The sequence below is a fragment of the Balaenoptera borealis genome, assembly GCF_965194805.1.
Source record: "Balaenoptera borealis genome assembly, chromosome: 6".
In the NCBI taxonomy this organism is placed as follows: Eukaryota; Metazoa; Chordata; class Mammalia; order Artiodactyla; family Balaenopteridae; genus Balaenoptera; species Balaenoptera borealis.
Window position 1 is genome coordinate 67,341,701 of NC_138863.1, and position 21,510 is coordinate 67,363,210.

General features: G+C 37.5%; 1 long non-coding RNA gene across 1 annotated transcript in view; it reads right to left on the reverse strand.

Annotated features, from left to right (window-relative positions):
• The window catches only part of LOC309630289, a 119,046-nt gene that overhangs the window by 78,199 nt on the left and 19,337 nt on the right, over window positions 1-21,510 (reverse strand). Inside the window, exons 2-3 of the long non-coding RNA XR_014245571.1 lie at window positions 12,718-12,838; window positions 10,067-10,177 (exon numbers count right to left, since the gene is read on the reverse strand). This is a non-coding gene — a long non-coding RNA (uncharacterized lncRNA). The remainder of the gene's footprint in view (window positions 1-10,066; window positions 10,178-12,717; window positions 12,839-21,510) is intronic.

Here is a 21,510-nt window from a genome sequence, read left to right on the forward strand (position 1 = left end):
TGTAATATTTAAACCATGTAACCATACATATAAAAGTTCATAATTTGAATTTTTTCACTTAATATCATATCTTTACTTTTTTATGTTACAAATACATTTTTAAATGCCTGAAAATCATATCAATGAACACACATTTTTATGGTGGATAAATTCACCTTAATTTTATTTTTTCCAATTTTTCTCACTTATGAATATAATACAATATAAACATTTTTTAAACTGTGTGTAAAAAATCTGGAAGGAAATACATCAACATATTATATTTATGTTAGGATGTTTTTCTTTTTTTCTGCTTGTCTATATTTTTGAGATAATTATCATGGGAATATTTTATTTTCATAATGATAAATGTTAAATACAAATGGACAATAAAATCAAAGAAAATAGAAATGTTTAAAAAGCAAAACTTCCTAAAATATGTAAGCTCACATAATTTTTATAGATTTTTAAAGACATCTGCTACACGTTAACCCATGAAGAAAAAGTTCTAGATCATGGTTGTTTGTATTGAGAATCACAAGCTATGCTTCCTCCACCTAGAAGATTGCTTAATATTAGAGCACAATTCATATTTGCTAAATAAATGATATTTTATGGTAGAAAAATAGATTTTATTTAGCTTTGTGTTCATTAACTGATTAAGCAAGATATTTCACGAGTATCACTATGATATGAGGCAGGGTTTTTTGTGCTTATATAACATGTAGAGATTCAGAATTCATATTCACATGTAAAAACCCTTAATCAAAAAAAGAACATCTACTTACATAAGCAGGTTGAACATTAAGCAAGATGCAAGAATTTAATATTTGTCTTCCCTAAATGCAAAGTAATGATTTGTGTTTGAGATGTACACTTATTGGTAATCTGGTCATCATTTTATATATTTAGTCACTGCTTTTAATATCACAGTTCTAAGGAAAGCTTTTAGTCTAGAAAGTGCTTTATATACTGTTGAGTACCTTCAACTTCCATTTCAGACTCCTCATATTTCAAATGTGAACTTGTCTTAATCAGTTGGAAAGAATGTAGAGATTTATGGAGCTAATTTAAGAAATAGAGCACTTCTACTGAGAAAAGAGTGTTCTCATATCAACACTAGATAAAAAATGACTTAGTTTGATATAAGAATTTTAGTCATTTATAGGAGAGTTTCCAGAATGATTTTTCCCTTAAATTTGTTTCAAATAAATTAAATGTGACATCTCTATATCAACACTCAAAAGGCATTAAAGCATCTAAAATAGTAAAATATCACCAAACTTTAGCTCCCACTCAATTTTCACTCAATAATCACTGTCATAGCATTTCTTTTTTCCAGCTGTTCTGTCTGCCAAGATCAAAACCATAGCAAGAATGGGCATAATTCTTAGTAACAGAAATTAGACATCAGATAAAGCTTTGTAGAACAAACAACCAAAAAAAAAGAAAAAGAAAAAGATGATTAACATGAGACAGCTAGGCTACCATAGCAAGAGGCTCTGGATAGTCTGTCTCAGGGGGTCTGAACAACAGAATAACTGTCAGTGTGTAGTAGACCCATCTGGATTCAGGCTGAACTGTGTCATTTCTTGAAGACCTTTCCAATAGCATGAGCTTGTGGTTATTCATGGAGGAAACTCTTTTGTGTCATCTACAAAATTTGATCTCTACAGCTTTAGCTTTATGGAAAAAGTGAGACAAACTTATTTTCCAGGCAATGACTTAAGAAGGAAAAATATTTATGAAGTACTAGATCGTGATGTCTTGCAATTCAACGTGCAGTAAAATAAGTGTTTTCTTCACCTAAGAGGTATTTTCATCGATTCAGATAAAAATATATAAATAGCTATATACACATGTACATTAATGAAGTATCTGAAGAGTTAATATTTTAAGAGCACATGTAATGTATTAATGATGTCTTGCATGAACTCAAAGCAAGAAAAGTCAGTGTGAACGACCTCTGAACTGAAAAAAAGGCAGGCTGAAACGTCCTCAGTAATTATTTTGGCTGAATAAAGTCTGAAGCAATGAAAGAGGTTTCAAAGTTCTTTTACAGAACCCATTGGGCTCAATATAATTCGTAAGCAGTGAAGTCTTGGGAAGAATCATGGCAACTTATTTAGATTAAAATATAACAACTAGTAAAACATTATTCTAGTTGTAGTCATCATGCAGAGCCCACCCTCTCCAACTTTGTGAAGCAATTAGAAACAAAACCAAAAACTTTTCTAAAAAAAAACTTTTCTATAGTTATTCTAGTAATTTTGATCAGCTACAACTAGTGTATAAGAACATCAATTTTTTTCTAAGATATTTTGTCATGCCCTTTATTTATCAGCTAGTAAATATTCCATATATTTACATATCAATTAATCTTCTTCTTTAGTTCTCAGAACTGTGAATGCCAAAGACAGCGCCAAGCTTTTCACACTGTCCCTTATTTGTTAATCACACATATGACACACCTAAGATATTTTGCTAGTGAAGGGCAGCACTTAGGTTGGAATCCTGGCATGGTTCATTGCCACCGGGATGAAATGTAGAGTACCCTGGGGACCAAGCACTTCTCCAGCATGTTAAGGCCCTCTGTAGCACTCTTTTAGCTTTCGCTGTTTATTCAATATAAGCAAGTAGATAAGCAAATAGTGAATTGAGCTCATACTTGTCCTTGGCCAGTTTTCTTTGCCCTACACCCCTCTCTACTACTTAGAGATTCACCTCAGTTTCCTCTTCCAACTCTAGTCTGAGGAGTGCCCTTTGTTGCCCTGGCTGCCCACCAAATTTATCCAGAAAAGGCCAAAACAAATAGCACCACTGACAGACATTACAAAATGTCTGTCACTTTGCCAGGAGCTCCAGCAGACTCACAAGCCCCCAAGGGGGTTCCAGGGGGTGAGTTCAGTCTAACATACAAATCTCCAGACTTTCTGGAGCTCTCTGCTCCCTATGGATCAATGCTCTTCTCATAGGCAGGAGGTGACGATGATTTCAGTATGATTTTTCTGAGCTTGCCCATGGCCTCTGAGTATAAGAGGTAAAGACAACGTCCCTTCAAGAGGAGACAAGTTGGTAAATAAATGGCTGCCCAATCACACCAGGAAAGCAGCAGAACTCCAAACTATGCCTGTCCACTAAAAACCCATGGTATAATATTTTTAAGTAATGTAGGACTTTACTAACAATGGAAAACCACTGGAGGGCTTTGAGAAGAGGAGATGTATTTTTTTGTTTTTTTTAAGGCATTTCTTTTATTAAATTTATTTATTTTATTTATTTAGTTTTGGCTGTGTTGGGTCTTTGTTGCTGCGCGTGGCAGACTCAGAGTTGCGGCGAGGGGGGGTCTACTCTTCGTTGTGGTGCGCAGGCTTCTCACTGTGGTGGCTTCTCTTGTTGCAAAGGACGGGCTCTAGGCGCACAGGCTTCAGTAGTTGCAGCACACAGGCTCAGTAGTTGTGGCTCGCGGTCTCAGTAGTTGTGGCTCACAGGCTTAGTTGCTCTGCGGCATGTGGGATCTTCCCAGACCAGAGATTGAACCCGTGTCCCCTGCGTTGGCAGGTGGATTCTCAACCACTGCGCCACCAGGGAAGCCCCAGGAGATGTGTTTTTAAAAGGTTATGCTGGCTGCTCTGCAGAATAAACTGAAGCGGACAAGTACGGAAGTGAGGAGATGAGTCCAGAGTCCACAGTAGTGGATAGGGAAGAGAAGACGGTGGCTTGGTTTAAGGCACTGGCATATGGGCGATGTCTATAAGGAGACAGTGCTCCAGTTTAGAAGAGTTTATCTGAGGACCTTCTTTGTGGCAATAATCACACAGCAGAACTTACCACAAAGGCCACTTCTAGTACCCCAAAATACAACTGTCACCTCTATGTAACAGTGTGCCTATTAGCTAACCTGTCTATTCTTCAACTTCCTCTTACATAAAATGGGCTAATAGTAGTACTTTTGCCTATGAGGTTATCTTGAGAATTAAAAGCATTAATACCTATAAAGCTCTTAGAACAATTTTGCACATAATACAAATACAGCTATTATTATTAACTTTCTACTTTCTGTATTACAGAATGACAAATGGGAGGGCATAAATCAGTCTTTCAGTAATTATAATATAAAGAGAAGGACAAAAAGACAACCTTGCTTTACCCCACTGGTAAATATTATCTAATCTATGACGAGCTAGTCCTCCTACTCACTGACTCTGGTTTTGCAGCACTACAAATATCTCTATTGAATAGAATTCAGTCTAGCTCACAGCTGATTCCTGCCCTCAGGGCCAAAACACAGGAGTCTTTAAAAGACACAAGCAAGATTTTGTTATCCTAACAGGGTCTTCGTTACAGGGAAAACTTAGGGTATTTCATCCCTTCTCTGGTTGCATCCTAAAAAATCTCTGACAGTGTCATGTCTCTTCCACGGTTCCAGCTCTTGCCATTAGCACCCTCACCCTCTGCCCAATGATCACTGGTCCAGCTCTCATCATGTGCTGGCTGTGACCTGAGTCCAGCTTCTGCTGTCTGGTAACCACACATTCATCTGTTGCTTCCAGTCTGAGGGTGATCAGAGTTTCTCTGGGTTGCCTTCACCAACCCTTGTCTAGCGTCTCTGTTTTACATCACCTGGGTAACCAATTCCCTGTATTAATTCCCTCTATTTGAAAGACTGAGGGTAGTTTCTGTTTTCCTGGCTAGATACTGAATGATAGAACATTCATGGAGTTGATATATTCATGGAGTTGATATATTCATGGAGTTGATACATTGGCAAAGATCAGAGTCCATTATGCACAGAACTATATAAACATTTGGAGGCAGGAAATTTGGGAGGGGATACTTTATCTACCATGAGCTTTCACAATAATTTTAAATGACGCTTAAACTTTTGTTAGAAAGATAATAGCTGCTTATTTTAGAAAAAACAGAAGTGTAAAACTAAAACCTTTTCTTATTAGTTACTATTTTTTTTTAAACATCTTTATTGAAGTATAATTGCTTCACAATGGTGTGTTAGTTTCTGCTTTATAACAAAGTGAATCAGTTATACATATACATATGTTCCCATATCTCTTCCCTCTTGCGTCTCCCTCCCTCCCACCCTCCCTATCCCACCCCTCTAGGTGGTCACAAAGCACCGAGCTGATCTCCCTGTGCTATGCGGCTGCTTCCCACAAGCTATCTGTTTTACATTTGGTAGTGTATATATGTCCATGACACTCTCTCACCCTGTCACATCTCACCCCTCCCCCTCCCCATATCCTCAAGTCCATTCTCTAGTAGGTCTGTGTCTTTATTCCCATCTTGCCACTAGGTTCTTCATGACCTTTTTTTTTTTTTTTTTTTCCCTTAGATTCCATATATATGTGTTAGCATACTGTATTTGTTTTTCTCTTTCTGACTTACCTCTCCTCTACTGCACTTATGTACTTCACAGTAGGATGTGGGATAGGGGACAGGAGAAAGCTGCATTTATATTTAACCAATTAAATTTCAGTTTGCTAGATCTGAGCTATTTAAGATAGTGTATTTACCAATTTAACATCGATTCTATGATAGCAGAGCTTGAGAGAGGTGGGAAGGAGAGGAATGACAATTTATTAATCAAGTCTCATCTGACCCCCTCTCCTGCTAAATGAAAGACCAGCAGGAGGCAATGACAGTTACTAAGGAGGAACAAGCAGGCTTTGCCTGCCTGGAACAAGAAAACACAGAGGGAGAGAGAGATCCTGCCTTCCAGGGGCAGAATGGATATATTCCTTTGAAATACACTGAGATATCCAACCTCATATTCCATCTTAATTCCTAAATAATTTCTCTTCAAAGGCATATCTTGAGCTTTCTCTTTTTATCCATGAGCACAGAGCACTGTTTGTACATTACATATAAGAATACCAGCTCAATTAAATCTTACAAATCAATTATATTCTTCATGGCAATTGATACATCCCAAGACCTCAAAAAATATAAATTAACTATCCAAGAATCTCTCAATCTGAAAGAACTTACCTCAAAAAGTATAAAATATTCTAGAATTTGAAAGAATGTAAAGAGTCTAAAACATCTATCATGTAGCCAACCCAGAAAGTCTATATGCCAACCAAAAATCATTATTAATTAATCTATAAAACTCATCATTAGGATGCATTCTTTAATTTCTCTTCATTACATGCCTTTCCTGTTAGTTAGTGTCTATTCTGTCACAAGATTCCAGGAAGGGATCAATGAGCAAATGAGGGTCTGTCTTGTCTTCCAAGGGAAGAACTACCTTAAGTTTTACAAAGGCTGCAGACAGCCCGCCTTCTGTGCTGGAGCCAGAGAAGAGTGAACAAACTCAATCCCCTGTTGGTAAGGCGGAGTTGGCAGCTCTCTCTTAACGACTGAATCCCAAAGGCCAAAGAGCGCTGCAATGTCTCTTTGCATCAGCCTCAGTCCCGTGGAACACATTTGGAGTGTCCTATTTTTAAAAAGATTTAAAATAATAGTAGATTTTACAACTTTCTACTATAGTAGTTTAAAATCAGAATGTGTTATCAAAGCCTACCTCACTTTGAAGTCGATAGTAAAACATCAGAAAGTATTACAAAATTATAAACTGACCAACAGAAGGCTAGTATATATGGTACAGAGTACTGACTGTGTATAAAAGAACCTAGTTTAATTATATTGCTCTTGTGCCTGAAAAAATACTTGACATTAAGTTCTTTCCACATTAATTCCTAAATAATTCCTCTTCAAAGACGTATCTCTTGAACTTCCTCTTCCTATTAAGAGCACAGAGCACTGTTTGTACACTGCATAGGAGAATACCAGGATATTACTCACAGGTCTTTAATTAAATCTCTCCATTTCTCCCTTTTATTTCACTTCTTTTCCTTTCCATCCGCCTCTTCCTTCTTCTTCATGTTTCTTTATTTAGCAAAAACCTGGTTCCTAACACTCCCTTAAGTTCCAGCTCCAGTCCTGATATTTACTCCTTTCCTTTCTCCACAAAAATACCTTAAAAATGTATCTACACTCACTTCCTAGTTCTTTAAACCCCTTGAAATCAAGACTCTATTACCACATTTTAAAATTTCATTTGTTATTTGTGAAAATTAGTGACAATGTCCCAGTGTCACTAGCAAATGACAAAATTGACAATAATGCTGTTACAGTAGTAACAGTTACAGTATTATTATTATAAAATTCATCAGCTATCGGAAACCAGTTATGATGTACAAGATTCAGAATGTAATCTACGTGGTTCCACTGCCTCATTCCCCATTCTTTTGTTGTTTTCTTTGAGTCAAAGTCTGGTTCCAGTTGTACAATGAGTAATTAGGAAAAGATCTATGGAGTAAAGGGGTAGTGAGAACAGCATTTCCTCCCCCAAGTCTGGAATGGGCAGAGTGGCGGTCTCAGCAGCATCAGAAGTGGCCACTCAGGGAAAAATGAAGAGAGCTAGCCGATGAACCAACCAGAGGACCTTGTTTCTAAGCACCCCTAAGGCAATAAACTGAGAAACTTGCAGGAAGACCTGAGGGAGCTCATTTCTCGCAGACTCATTGGGAGCTCAGATCAGTGTGGTTTGGGTTACATGTATGTTCCTAACAAACTTAAAGAAGATTAAAACAAATTCATAAAAGACTCAGATAATAGAAAACTATACAGTAAATTTTATGGATTTTAATCAAACACAGTAAACATTCATTCAGTGTTTTCTATGTATAGGGAAGAAAGGAAGTAATAGACTGTATTCTTGAGAAATTTACAATCTACAATAAAAATTCCAAATAAAAAGAGGAAATCATAGGGCCCTTAAAAGTAGCCCAGGGCTTCCCTGGTGGCGCAGTGGTTGAGAATCTGCCTGCCAATGCAGGGGACACGGCTTCGAGCCCTGGTCTGGGAAGATCCCACATGCCGCGGAGCGGCTGGGCCCGTGAGCCACAATTACTGAGCCTGCACGTCTGGAGCCTGTGCTCCCCAACAGGAGAGGCCGCGATAGTGAGAGGCCCGCGCACCGCGATGAAGAGTGGCCCCCGCTTGCTGCAACTAGAGAAAGCCCTCGCACAGAAACGAAGACTCAACACAGCCATAAATAAAAGAAATTAATTAATTTAAAAAAAAAAAGGAAAGAAATGTTCTTACTATAAAAAAAAAAAAGGTAGCCCAGAATTTCATGAGAGTACATAAGAAAGAAAATTTTATTTCAGAGATGAGGATTCAGGTAAGGTTTAAGTGGATCCATGAAGAACGCAGTGATGATTCTCTAAAGGAGAATCCAGGTGACACAGATCTAGGTACGAAGCCCATTTCCATCATGCACCAGTTAAGCAACAGAAAACCCAATGTATAAATTAAGCAAGTTAGGCTTTAGTCTTTTTACCCAACAAGCATTTCTGGACAGGTGACAGTGCAGCAGCTCCAACCCAGTACCATCAATGCCTCAGGCTCTTTTCATTGTTTTGCTCTACCTATTTTAGTGTTAGACTCCAAACTGATAGTCCCAAGATGGTCCCTGCTTTACCAGGCATCTCAGCCAGTGCTTCTAAAGAATAAGGAGGAAGGAAGAGACATGAAAGTGACAACACAACATTGCCAAAATCCCCAGCAGATTGCCACATAAATCTTCTTGGCTAGAACTATGTCACAAAGCACTTTTTGCTATAAAGGAGTTTGGAATATATGGGTTTTTTGTGTTTTTTGTTTTTTAAAATCTGGTTACACTGTTCCAACCCTTCCCCTTCCCCCCCCTCAAAAAAAAATCAGGGTTCTGCTAAAGAAAAAAAAAGGAAGAAAGAGTATTAGGTTGGTAACTACTGGGATATGCCACATACCACTTATAATTGTGCAGCCTAGGGTACAAGTCACTAACACTTCTGAATGTCAGTTTCTTCACCTGTGAACTGGTTATAATAATATCTTTCTAGCAGGTATTTGAGTGGGGACTAGAGTTTACATATTTAGGATGTTCAGTATGGTCCTGATGTGGTAGGAGCACAGGGTAACATAGAGCTGCTTTTATAATTGTTTTGTTGGTTGGTTCGTTAGTTTCTTGGTTGATTGGGAATTTAAGGAGGTGTCAGATTTCCACAGGTAAATATTGGAAGAATAAGAAGCAAGATTGCAAAAACATGGAATTAGGAAAAATGCGTAAGAAAATTTAGAGTGTGTTTAGAAAATTTTGTATAGTTTAGGAAGACTGTCATCCATGTGAAAGAGAAAAAGTAGATAGTAAAGCTAGAAAGTTAGGTGGGAACTGGATCATAACATGGGAAGAGGGGTGTAAGAGTCAAGTCAAGGAGTTTGGACGCTTGGGAAGGTATTGAGGAACTATTGAAGGTTTCAATGCAAGATTAAGTCCAAGCTGTGCTTTATGCTGACCACTCTGACAGCAGTGCATGAGATATACTTGGGAGCTGGAGAGAAATCAAAGCAAGGAGAAGAATAGGGGAGTTAATTTATATCCGAGCAAAACATAATAGAAGCCTAAAGTAAGGTAGTAGTAACAGAATGGAAAAAACTGACTCAGGAGTCATTTTTAAAGCATTAAAATTACAGAATTTGGCATCCAATAGAATATAAAAAGTCAGAAGAAGATGGTGCCAAGGTAATGAGCTAAACTTCAAGTTTAGTGGTGTCATTACCCAGGGTGGAGGGTAAATAGCAGGCCAGGGAGAAAGAGGACCAAATTTAAAAAGCAAAAGAATGGCGAGGGAAGTTAAAGGGAGGCGAGAGATGAAAAAATACTGAGTCGAAATGTTTACCCATGTAAAATAAGATGTGTAAAAATGGTTATATGCTATGCAGTTGTTTAATCTGCAAAAAGAATTTTCTCAGGCAAATTAATGAATTTGTAACAGTTAGATGCCTAATCCTAGTCATGCGCTAATCTGGCGGTGAGGGGAGCAACGCCCATGTGTCTTTAGAATGCTTCCTTGCTGTTGCAACTACATTAGCATAGAAATAGTCCAAAAGTATGCAAACGAGTTGCTAAAGAATTCCCACTCGTTAGTTTTTCCACTCTCATTAGGATGTAAAATTATTCCTCTGGAAAGATTTGGACACAGTTAGTCCTTCCTAAAGGCAGAGGGATGAGTTAATTTACCTCTTTGGTATCACTTGCAACGTTCAGATCCTGTGATCCTCGGTTCTGGGCTCGGTTTCAGCAGTTAACGGTCACAATGGAAACCCAAGGAGAAAGCAGACTGGAGAATCACTGCTGGAATCAAGGCACTTTGTCACTTTGAGAAGAACAGAGTAAGGAACACAAGCGGTCTATTGACAGAAGTGTTTGCTTATCATTTTTAGCACCAGACATTTAAAACTGGGCAGGAAATACCTTTGAAAAATGATAATCCCAAACAGTTTAGAATTATAGTGTGCTTTCATCTCCATTTCTGGGATTTTTGGTTATGTAGATTTTTAACATTGTATGTAGCCTCAAATCGTCTAAGTACATTCTTAAATTTGCAGAAAGGGATAATTAGATTCGAGAATCCTATTTTTGAAGAGTTATTCTGAAAATGATTTTAGTGCAAACTTTTATACAGACTCAATCCTTTTCATTAATTATTCAGTATTATTTCAAGTAAAATATTACTTCATTTTAAGCTTCAGAAACCCTTTTTTTAAATGACCTCATATGTGTTTCTTCCAGTATTTTGGTTTACTTTAGTAATAATCATTTCTCCCTAAATAAAACTCCATGGGAATTTACTACAGTATTTAATTTAGTACCTGCTCTGCCTCAGGCACTTAATTAGTACTGATGTAAAAAGACACAATTTTATTATCCTAAATCATCTCACTTGTAATGTGTGATTAGGACTAAATAGTTTCAGGAGTCAAAGTGGTCGTAAATAAATTCACGTTACAGGACTGACTGATTAAAAATCATGTTTTCCTCATCTTTTTGATTTTGTGAGGTTACAGATCCCATGAGCTTATGGCACTTAATCTAAAAGCAGTAAAAGTGCTAAACTGGGTATTATATGATTTTCATAAGTCACCTTATAATAGAAGAAGACTTTGGCACATCCTGAAGTTGGCAGCCGTCTGCAATAAAACTAAGCAGTCTTCTTTCCTCCTTCAGATTCATGGAAGTACTCTCCTAGTCTTTGAATCTCACTCTGAGGTTCCCAACTGCTAAAGGAACAATGTCTTGAATGTATATAGGACCTTCCTTGTAGAGTTTTTGGGCGTAAATACCAGTGAAGGAAATAGGAGAAGATATCTTCTACTATAATCTCCTTCTACCTTGCCATAACCAAATATTTTATAGACTTACAAAGTAAAGAAGGGTTAAGTCAAGGTCATCCAGTTCGAGATTAATTTTTTAACACAAAGTCTAATGTTCCATTCATTACCTTATCTTTATTATCTTAAGAATCACACTCAGCACTTATGTCTTATAAGTTTAAACTTTGTAAAACACAGGTTAGTATATGAACCAAGGTATCATGCCTTACAAGCAGCTTGCTTAATAAGCCCATTTGCTCAGCACATAATGCCAAGTTAAAAGAATTCAAAGAACGCGGGTTTGGTTGCTTTTAGTAATTCTCATTATGACCTACTAAATTAAATTACAAACTGAATGCAGCTGAAATAACTCTGTAACTGGTGCTGTTATGGCTAATGAAAAGGTTTCAATCTCTAACACACATCTCCAGAACATTTATTTTCATGAAAGTGTTCCAATTGCCAAGTACTAATGAGACATGTGTAGGGCTAAAATTTGTGTTTGAATTCTTAAGAAAAATTACAGCACCAAACTCAGAGAAGTGGGGATGTGGATGAGATTCCAGTTAGTGTTATTCCAATTAGCACTGATTTCAGTTAGTGCTATTGATCTTCAACTACATGCCAGAGGCCGTGCTAGGCCCCTTCATGAACACTGTGACATCTGATTCTCCCCCAAACATGGTGGGGTAGGCATGGCAATCTCCACTTCACAAATGATGAAATTTCAGAATCCTGAAAATTAGTTTGATGTTGTGTCCATAAGCTTCAGAGTAGCAAAATAAGTTGATGTTGTCTGCATCTGGCATTGGGGCCCAAGTATAAGGTAGTATACGATGAAATTTTAGTATCTATCATGAATTGGTTAATTCATTTATAAATTGGGCTGATATTATTAGCAAACAAATGAACTGATGCTTAAATAAAATCAAACCAGCTGGGCTGTGGCAATGGAATATATCATGGAACTTTATATATTTCTATATTGTTTAAATGTTTATTAGAGTAAATATTAATTGTAACTAAAAAAGTGAGATATAAGAAAATGGTTGATTTTGGCTAGATATCTTTAAAATCTGGCAATGTCCACTTGTTTTAATTTGGTGCTGGGTCTCCATAATATGTGTGGTGGAAATTAATAATAATAACAATAACAAAAATAATAATGGTAAACATGTATGTTCTATATATTCAAACATATTACTATATGCCATGTATGTTCTATATATGTTAACTCATTTGCTCCTCACATCTCTTTGAATTAGAGATTACTATTATCCCCTTTTTACAGATGAAGAAATTTCAGCACAGAGAAGTTCAAGAACTTTCCAAGTTTATACATGCAGCAAAGTGATACACAACGCAAGCAGTATGCCTCCTGAATGCAAACTCTTTAACCCTACTCTCTATTCTATTCCTGTTTGAACTCCCCTATGGTGTAGTTCAATGACCTATGAGGTTATGTATCATTTTGATAGCTGTGCTTTGTCATTGAAGTTCCAAATTCCTACTCCGTACCTGATTTAGAAATTAGAGAACCAAATTACATTCAGTTCATTTCAACACATATTTGTTGAGAACTTGTCAGATGCCAGGAAGTCTTCTGGATGCTTGGGATATATCAACTCCCTTTGGACAGCTGAAGTGGTAGAAGATAGGAAAAAAAAAAAAAATTCTTCACTTGAATTCTCCATAAAGCAAAGCCTGTGACCAATGGTTAATTAGGCATAAGTGGTTAATTTAGGAGTATGATCGCAGTGGATAGGATTTAGAGATGGGAGGGGGCGGGGCAGTGGGAGGTAGGGGATGGGTGGAATAAAAGAATGGTGGAAGAATCAATTAATGGATGCAGGAAGTTGGCCACCACTCTGGTTGACTGTGTGTTCTAACCCTTGGGATACTTTGTGTAAAGCATCCAAGAACATCTGCCTGAGGGAAGAAAATGCTCACCTCCCATTGGCCCAGAGTAGCCCTGCAGGATTAACTCCCCCACCTTCAGGTTATGCTAATTTTGTACCCAGCAGGTTTCCAAAGGCAGTCTGCAAAGAAGCCCTAAGGCTGGACTTTAAGATGTGAGTCTATGGTGAGGCATGTTCAGGTTTCAGATAAGCTGCTTGAAGCTGGTCAGAGACCTCAGGGAACCACTGCTCATGGCCAAAGCTGGAATTATAGGTGAGGCCAGCAGGGTGGAGAGCTTTGCACAAGCTGAGTTCACTGCAACAATGAACAAACATTAGTAAATCACATAGTATTTGAGAAAGTGACAAATACTATTGATAAACAAAAAATAAAATAAAGTAAAGCAGTTTAAGGAGATTTGGAATGGAGAGGGTGAAAAAAAATAAGTCTGAAACTTGAATACATTGGTCAGGGTAGCTCTCTTTTAAAAGGGAAATAATTGAGCAATGACTTGAAGGAGGTGAAGGAACAAGTCACCCGGATAACTGAAACTTAAAAGTAATCTGAATACTCTCAATTTTTAAGAACTGTTGAATAATTTCCATCTGTAATTTTTTACTTCAACATCTCTCATGGGGGAGGGGCAGATTTTAGGTGCTCTTTAAAATGATTATTAACCAAAAATGTTGGTTTGGTTTTCAGGCATTCCATTAACTTCTTTAAATTTACTCTGTTTTTGTTTCTTTCCTGTCAAACAAGGCAAGTTTTTATTATTCATAGGTAACAAATTAAGACTAATATGGTAACAATGTAAAGAATGTTTCCAACCCAGACCTGTCCCTTGGACTCCAGACCTACAAATCTAATTGCTGACTTAGCATCTCCACTTGCATGCCTAATGGACATTCCAAACTTATCATGTCCAAAATTAAGCTCCTGATATCCCCTCGCCCCAAATGTACTCATTTTACTTTTCAGTTCAGTCAATTCCATTTTTTCAAGTTTTCAGTACCATCATCTTGGTGCCATCCTTGCTTCTTTTCCTTTACTTTCCATATCTGGTTTGTTATCAAATCAGTTCAAAACATGTTTCCAAATTTCAGAATATACCAAAAATTTAGCCCCTTCCTCATAGCCACAGGCTTGGTTTACGCCACCGTAATCCCTTACCTGTATTACTGCAGTCACTTCCACTGGTCTCCCTACTTGCGCCGCTACTCTTCTACAGACTGTTACAACTCGCTTCACATCATGTCATTCCTCACTTAAAAGGCTCCCGTGACTTCCTGACCCACCCAGAGTAAAATCCAAAGTCCAACTCCGATCTGCAAGGTCCTCTATGTCCTGACTACTCATTACCTCTCTGACCTCATCTCCAACTCCTTTTTTGCTCCAAGCAGATACACTTCCTGCTCTTAAGCCTTTGAACTTGCTATTTTTTTCTGCCTAAAATGGTCTTCCCCCAGATATTGTGTGATGAATCCTTCAGTTCCTTCAGACTTGTCTCAACTGTCACATTCTTAGTGAGGCATTCCCCCCACCCCGACCCTAGCCGACCCCACTCCTACCCCTGCCCTGGGGAACAGCACAACTTCCCTACCCAAACACTTCCAGTTGCCCTTCTTTGCATGTCTTCTCCTTAGTATTCATCACTTTCTAATACTTTCCTTATCTCTTTGATTTATTGTCTGCCTCTGCCACTAGCACATAAGCACCTGAAACAGTGTCAAGCATGTAATATATGCTCAATAAATTTTTGCCAAATGAAAAAAATAAACAAATGGTTTCAGAGGCATCCATTTGCCTCCAGGATAGTTATGATGATTACAATAGAAATCTAGAGAGAAAAAAAAAAAAGTTCAGCTTTTGACAACCAAGGTGTAATTTTTCAGCTAGTCCATAGGCTTGAATGTCAAAATTTGTTGAGAAACAAAATATTTTCCAAATTTATTTAGCTCTCATTAATGTATTAAGAACAAGGCTGAGCAAATGGGATGGCAGGGTTTGATTACAGACCATAGGGAAGAGGAAACCCATGATTTGGCATCAACGACTTTCTTTCAGAAAGGAGGAAGGAGCAGAAAGCCTTTCTCTTCCAGGAGAGGAGATATTGGGAAGGAAAGGACAGGCAGAGGAAACAACCATTCAGATGTATATTATGATCTACCTACACCTCTCAGGATTAAAATCATGGGAGATGGGTATTAGTTAAGTTGAAAGGAGAACTGAAAGCACAAGCTTTGGCCCCATCTCCCACTTCATACTCTGGCAGTAGGTACCATGAGACCACCTTCACAGTGGGGCAGGGAGAGGAGAGTTGTAAGTGTTGAGGCAGTGGATGGAAATGGTTAAAAAGGTGGTTACAGTGAGGAAATCAAAGCACTCCTTATAGCAAAGAACTTCAAGGCAGGCACCCAGACCAGGGAGCAAGTAAGTGGGAGACACACCTGGAACAAATGAGGGGGTCTGTGGTGCCCTCTTGGATCAAGATAGCACACAGAGGGGAAACAATCAAGTTCTGCCCTAGTCAAGATTAACAGACCATAATTTCCATAGATTTCACTGATGAACTCCAGCAAGACACTCATGGACTGGATCAGACTGGATCAGACAAGTCAGTGGATGTCAACCATCAACCACTGCAAATCCAAACCAGCACAAAGACCATAATGAGGCACCCCATCCCTCCAATGAGGACCCTAAATTTCCCCTTCATCTAGATGCCCTCTTATGAAGGAAGCAAGCACAAGACAAATAGTCCTGACTTTAAAAAGTTGATTTTTTAGTTGACTAAATGTTTACCTAGTCAAATTGTTTTAACTAGAAGGAAACTGTCTAAGCTGAAAGAAAATGATATAACTTGAAATGGCAAATCGAAGTTTTGATTCCTACCCCAGTTATCCCCACTGAGGGAATTGAGGGCTCAGGAAAATTTTATCAGTTATAGATAAATAAAAGCCCACACTTTTTTTTTTTTTTTTGCACATCTGTATAATAATGAATTTTTTACCCTACAACTAAAGCGGATACATCATCCCTTACCTCCCTAACCAGGAATTAAAATACTGTGGTTGATCTGAAACCAACCTAATTAATCAATTCTTCACATGTGACTTCACACGGATCATTATAGGGACAGGATAGAATTTCAGCTCCGTCCAGGGTCTTAGGGTCTACACTTCTGAGAAAAGTTATGTAGACAAGAAAAATAAGCTTTTATAATTATGGAAATGTTGGCTTTCAACATAATCTGGAGTGTATCAAATATAAAAATATATATGTATAAAAACTATACACATAGTTTAGTCTACTTTCTTCTTCGCCCATGGTTTCAGTGCAATTCAGCATATACTTTCCTGTATATTCTTCGTGTGGCCAACCAACACCCAGCTTAGGAACTGATTTCCTAAATTGTTTCCAAATGGAACACCAACCAAATATACAGTCCTGTGACTGCAGGTAAAAAGTACAAATCAGGATATTCCTTCTATTTTATTTTTTTTGGCCACTCCACACAGCTTGCGGGATCTTAGTTCCCGGACCAGGGATCAAACCCGGGCCCATGGCAGTGGAAGCGCCAAGTCCTAACCACTGGACCACCAGGGAATTCCCAGGATATCCCTTAATACATGTAATATTTATGAATTAAAATATTTTCTTGGAAAACAATGTAAAATATCTTGTTTTTATTTAATGGCAGTTTCTTCTTTTAATTCTATGTTCATCTGGGAAAGACTAGTTCAATGTCATCGGTAACAGGATCTCAGCTTTTGCATTGATCATGTAATAAAGAAATTTGTCCTGTCATTTGCTGAATTTAATTGCTGTTTTTGAAATGAAAATGAGTTATATCCTGTTGTTGTGTTTGTTTGTCAATAACTGGTTAGGAAGAGTTTCCTGGCTGAGCAATTAAGTTAATACCATAGTAATTACTTAAATTATAGATTGGTGTCTAAGACTTACTGGGGAAAATTGATGGTCACGAAGACTTATTGACTAACCAAGATCAACTATTCTATCCATCTTATAAAATCTCTCTCCAGAATAAGGCAGGCAAGAATAATTTCAATATTATTTGACAAAATATAATTTGATCCAGGTTCAAGTCGTTTAAAATACTGTAACTGGTTTTATTGTGTACATAAAAATTAAAGACATTCTATAAGAAATCCAAAGGGAAAGCAAAATATATACTTATTTCATGTTCTTCTTCCATGTGCAATTTACTAAAAATAATTAGCTCCTTTTTCCCATGAAAAATAATTTAAAAATAAATTTCTTTTCACTAATACCACTATCTACCTATTGCTCCTACTGACCACATTCTACACTCAGCCATTGATATTTGCTCTTCTTTAGTACCAGCTCTCACCCAATTACAGTTGCTCCTAAGCAAGTAGCATATCATACTCAAAAAGCATGCTCTCTCAGGTTTCTTCAATGTAAAATTTACTAAGGGAATGTTGATATCAAAGCTATGGATGAATTCACTGGTTGGAAAACACTCTTGCAAATTTAAGACAAGTAAGACAATGACAAATTAGCAAGAAACAGATCTAGTGATTTTTATGTTGAAACAGAGTGGTAACCTAAATTAACCAGTTGATTTAGAGAAATATAATCTTTTCCTCTCACTTAACATTATAGAAATTTCCAAGACCAAGAGCAAGTTAAGCATCAAATTATAGCACGTTTCCTTTAAAATTTTAAAAGCTAATGGTTTTAAAAGAGAAGTTAAACAATCTTTATGTTGTAGTGAAATCTCAAAGTTAAAAATTATCAAACTAAAATTATAAAAAGTTAAGTGTGCAAACTGAAGTGGATTTAATTATATTTTTGATAATGTATCATTTTCAAGAAGTTGAAAACATGACTGCAATACAAATATAATGTTAACTGAAGAAAAATGCACCACCTAAAATTTGCAAGTTATGTTTTATTAGGGAACCTTGTTGAGGACCATAGCCTGGGAGACAGCCTTTCAGATAGCTCTGAGGAATTGCTCCAAAGAGGTAAGGGAAGAGGAGTTTTTGCTGGGAAAAACAAAAACAAAATTGAAACAAAACAAACAAAAACCCATGTAGTCAAACACCAAAAGATTACTGCTGATCACAAAAGACAAACCTCTCAAGTTAATGATTTTAGTGCTTTTCTGTGTATGGGAAGAAGAAAGAGTCTGGGCTCATTGAAATTATTCCTTAGGTATGCATCTTAACCCTCTAGGGACAGTGTTCTGTTTTCCTCCATCCTGAATTCACCCCCCAGGGCTCACCATGAGGGGGTGGCTGCAGTAGGCAATATTGATTGTTTACTAGAATGGCAGGCAACATTTTTTTGTTCACAATAAACATGCGGCAAAGATTTATTTAGCTCATTAATTAAGGAAACAAGATGTTAAATCTGGTTCCAGGGGCAGAAATACCAAAATTTACCAGTCCGGATCTCAAAAACTTATTCTTTTTAGTGGGCACAAAATATTTTCCAATCCACTTGAACTCACAAATATACAAACAATAAAACACAAAACAAGTAATTCCCAAAGATTATTCCTGTAAACAAAAGGAGGCTGGTCTCCTTTTATCTTGACACGTGGTTATAGCAGGAGGTGTTAATTAACTAGACAAGTCTGCTTGCTGTGGTCAGCTAATCTAGAGCCAAATAGCACTGAAAAACTACCCAGGTCAGAAAATTAATTTTTGTAAAAATTTCATAAAGGATCTCAGATTATATTTTCAGATTATATTATCTGGAATAATATAATCTATTAATATTATTCCAGATATAGTTTTTAAATTGTTTATATTGACTATTTTATTTGAGACTAAGAAACCAAAACCAAGAAATTCATCTCAACAAAGTTCACCTGTAAGATCTATAAATTTGGGTAAATTCATCTCTCCTCAAGGTCCCTAAAATACAGTGGGATCTCTGGCCTACCAAGGAGTGACATTATTTACAGCCTGTAAGTTCTAGAACGCATATCAGACCAATCTTCTGGGATTGTTTTATGGGTATTGGTTTCACCTTTGTTCTTTCCTGGTGGGCTTGTCAGACCTGGAGAAATGAGATTTACTCTCATATATGACACTTCCAGGTATTGTCTGGGTTGCACAATCAATTTATCCAATTACGTCCTGGTAAAAATAAGAACAGATTTTTATTGAACTAGTACAATTAACAGTCATTGCCATAATAAACGCTAAAAGACTCAGGAAAGTGTGTGTTCCTGAATTCCAAAGCCTTAGGGAGAATGTTACCATTTAAAGAATGTTTTATTTCAGTTTGCAAAAGCATAGTCTGCTAAATTAAGAACTAGGGAGAGATCGAGGAAAAGAAAAAAGGTTTCCTCATATACTCAGAAAGAAAGAACACTCGGGCTTCCCTGGTGGCGCAGTGGTTGAGAATCTGCCTGCCAATGCAAGGGACACGGGTTCGAGCCCTGGTCTGGGAGGATCCCACATGCCGCGGAGCAACTAGGCCCGTGACCCACAATTGCTGAGCCTGCACGTCTGGAGCCTGTGCTTCGCAACAAGAGAGGCCGCGATAGTGAGAGGCCCGCGCACCGCGATGAAGAGTGGCCCCCGCCTGCCACAACTAGAGAAAGCCCTCGCACAGAAACGAAGACCAAACACAGCCATAAATAAATAAATAAATAAATAATTTAAAAAAAAAAAAAAAGAAAGAACACTAAAAATAATAACAACAATAAGATTTCCCTCCTATTTGAATCTTAGGTATTAGGTCACAGTCTGCTTTCATGCAATTGTCCTCTTCAGAACTAAAAAGAGTATTGAAAATCCCGAGAGTCTTTTAGTACCATCTGACAGTTGTCTAAGTGGTGACAGTTTAAATCCATATCCTACACCCATAAGTCTATATCTTGAAATATCAACAGTTAAGAGTACATGTACTATCTATATTCATTTTCTATTGCTGTATAATAAATTAGCACAAACATAGCAGCTTAAAACCTTCCACTTGTTATCTTACCATTCCGTAGGTCGAGTCCTGGTGGGCTCAATTTGGTTCAATGCTCAGGATCTCACAATTCTGAGATCAAGGTTTTGGCTGGAACTGGCTCTTAACTGGAAGCATTGGAGAAGAATCCCATTTCCAAACTCATTTAGATTGTTGACAGAATGTAGTTCTGTGCAACTGTAGGTCAGAGGTCTTGTTGGCTGACAGCCAGCCAGCCTCTGCTCTTGGTGGCTCTCTGTATTCCCTTTCACCTAGTCCTCTCCATCTTCAAAGCAGCAACAGTGAGTTGAATCCTTCTCACACTTCAACTATTCCTGGCTTTCCTTTCTTCTATCAGCTGGAGAAAACGTTCTGCTTTTAAAGAGCACCTGTGATCCAGTTAGACCAAACTAGATAGTCTCCCTATTGTAGGTCAACTGATTACTATCCTTAATTACCTCTGTAAAGTCCCGTTTGTAGCGTAACATAACAATCACAGACCTAATAGCTCATCACATGCATAGTCCTGAGGATTAAGAGGGAAAACTTGAGGGTTGATTGGGAAAGGTAGCATTTTAGGATTCTGCCGACCACATAATCCTTTTCACAAGGTTCTGAGACTTTCCTTTGTTCTAGCCTATAGTTTAGAGAAGGCCTTCAAAGAAGGAAGAGAGGAAAGGAGAAGCCACATGTTGATAATATGACTGAATGCTTGAGGATAATTTATTACAATAACTAACAACATCTGAATAGAAAAGAGTAAAATCCTCTATTGGGGTGTAATTTATAACGATTTCAGATGGATTTGATCAATGTTTCTCCTGAGAAAAGGAATATATTATGGACAGTGTGGGCATTGACAATTCCGAGTGTTACAAATAAATTGCTATTTCGTAATTTCACACTCAGTACTCCTTATCTGTCCTTATCTAAATGATATTTTCAGAGTACTCGAACTCATTAAAAAATATTAGTGTGAGAGATTTTTATCTGTTTCATATTGTTCTTAAACCTTTCTTAACCTCATGGAAGATGCTGGGTTTGAACATCAACCTCCTTCCCAATTCACAGCTTCCCTCCTCCAGCCTCTTTTCTGCAACCCCACAAAGACTTCAAAAGAAAAAATGCTGTGAAAGGTTTAGCTACACTCCATTTTCTTTGAGTTCTTACTATTACAATCACCCCAAATCATTATTTTATTTTGAAAAGCCAGCCAAGTAATAACAATTTCTGTTCTGGACTAGCTTCTTTGTTAAAAGGAAAAACTGTTGCCCCCCAAACTCCTATTTTGCAGTCCTCGTTCCCTTCTTTTCTTGTCTGTGTCTCCCATTTTTAATTCACAATTGTATTATCCCTCCACATCATCCACAGAGCACAAAATGCCCTACATTAGGGTAGAACAAATACTGTTGTATTATTTTTAAGGGCTTTTAAAATGGTTGAATTGCTCTTATT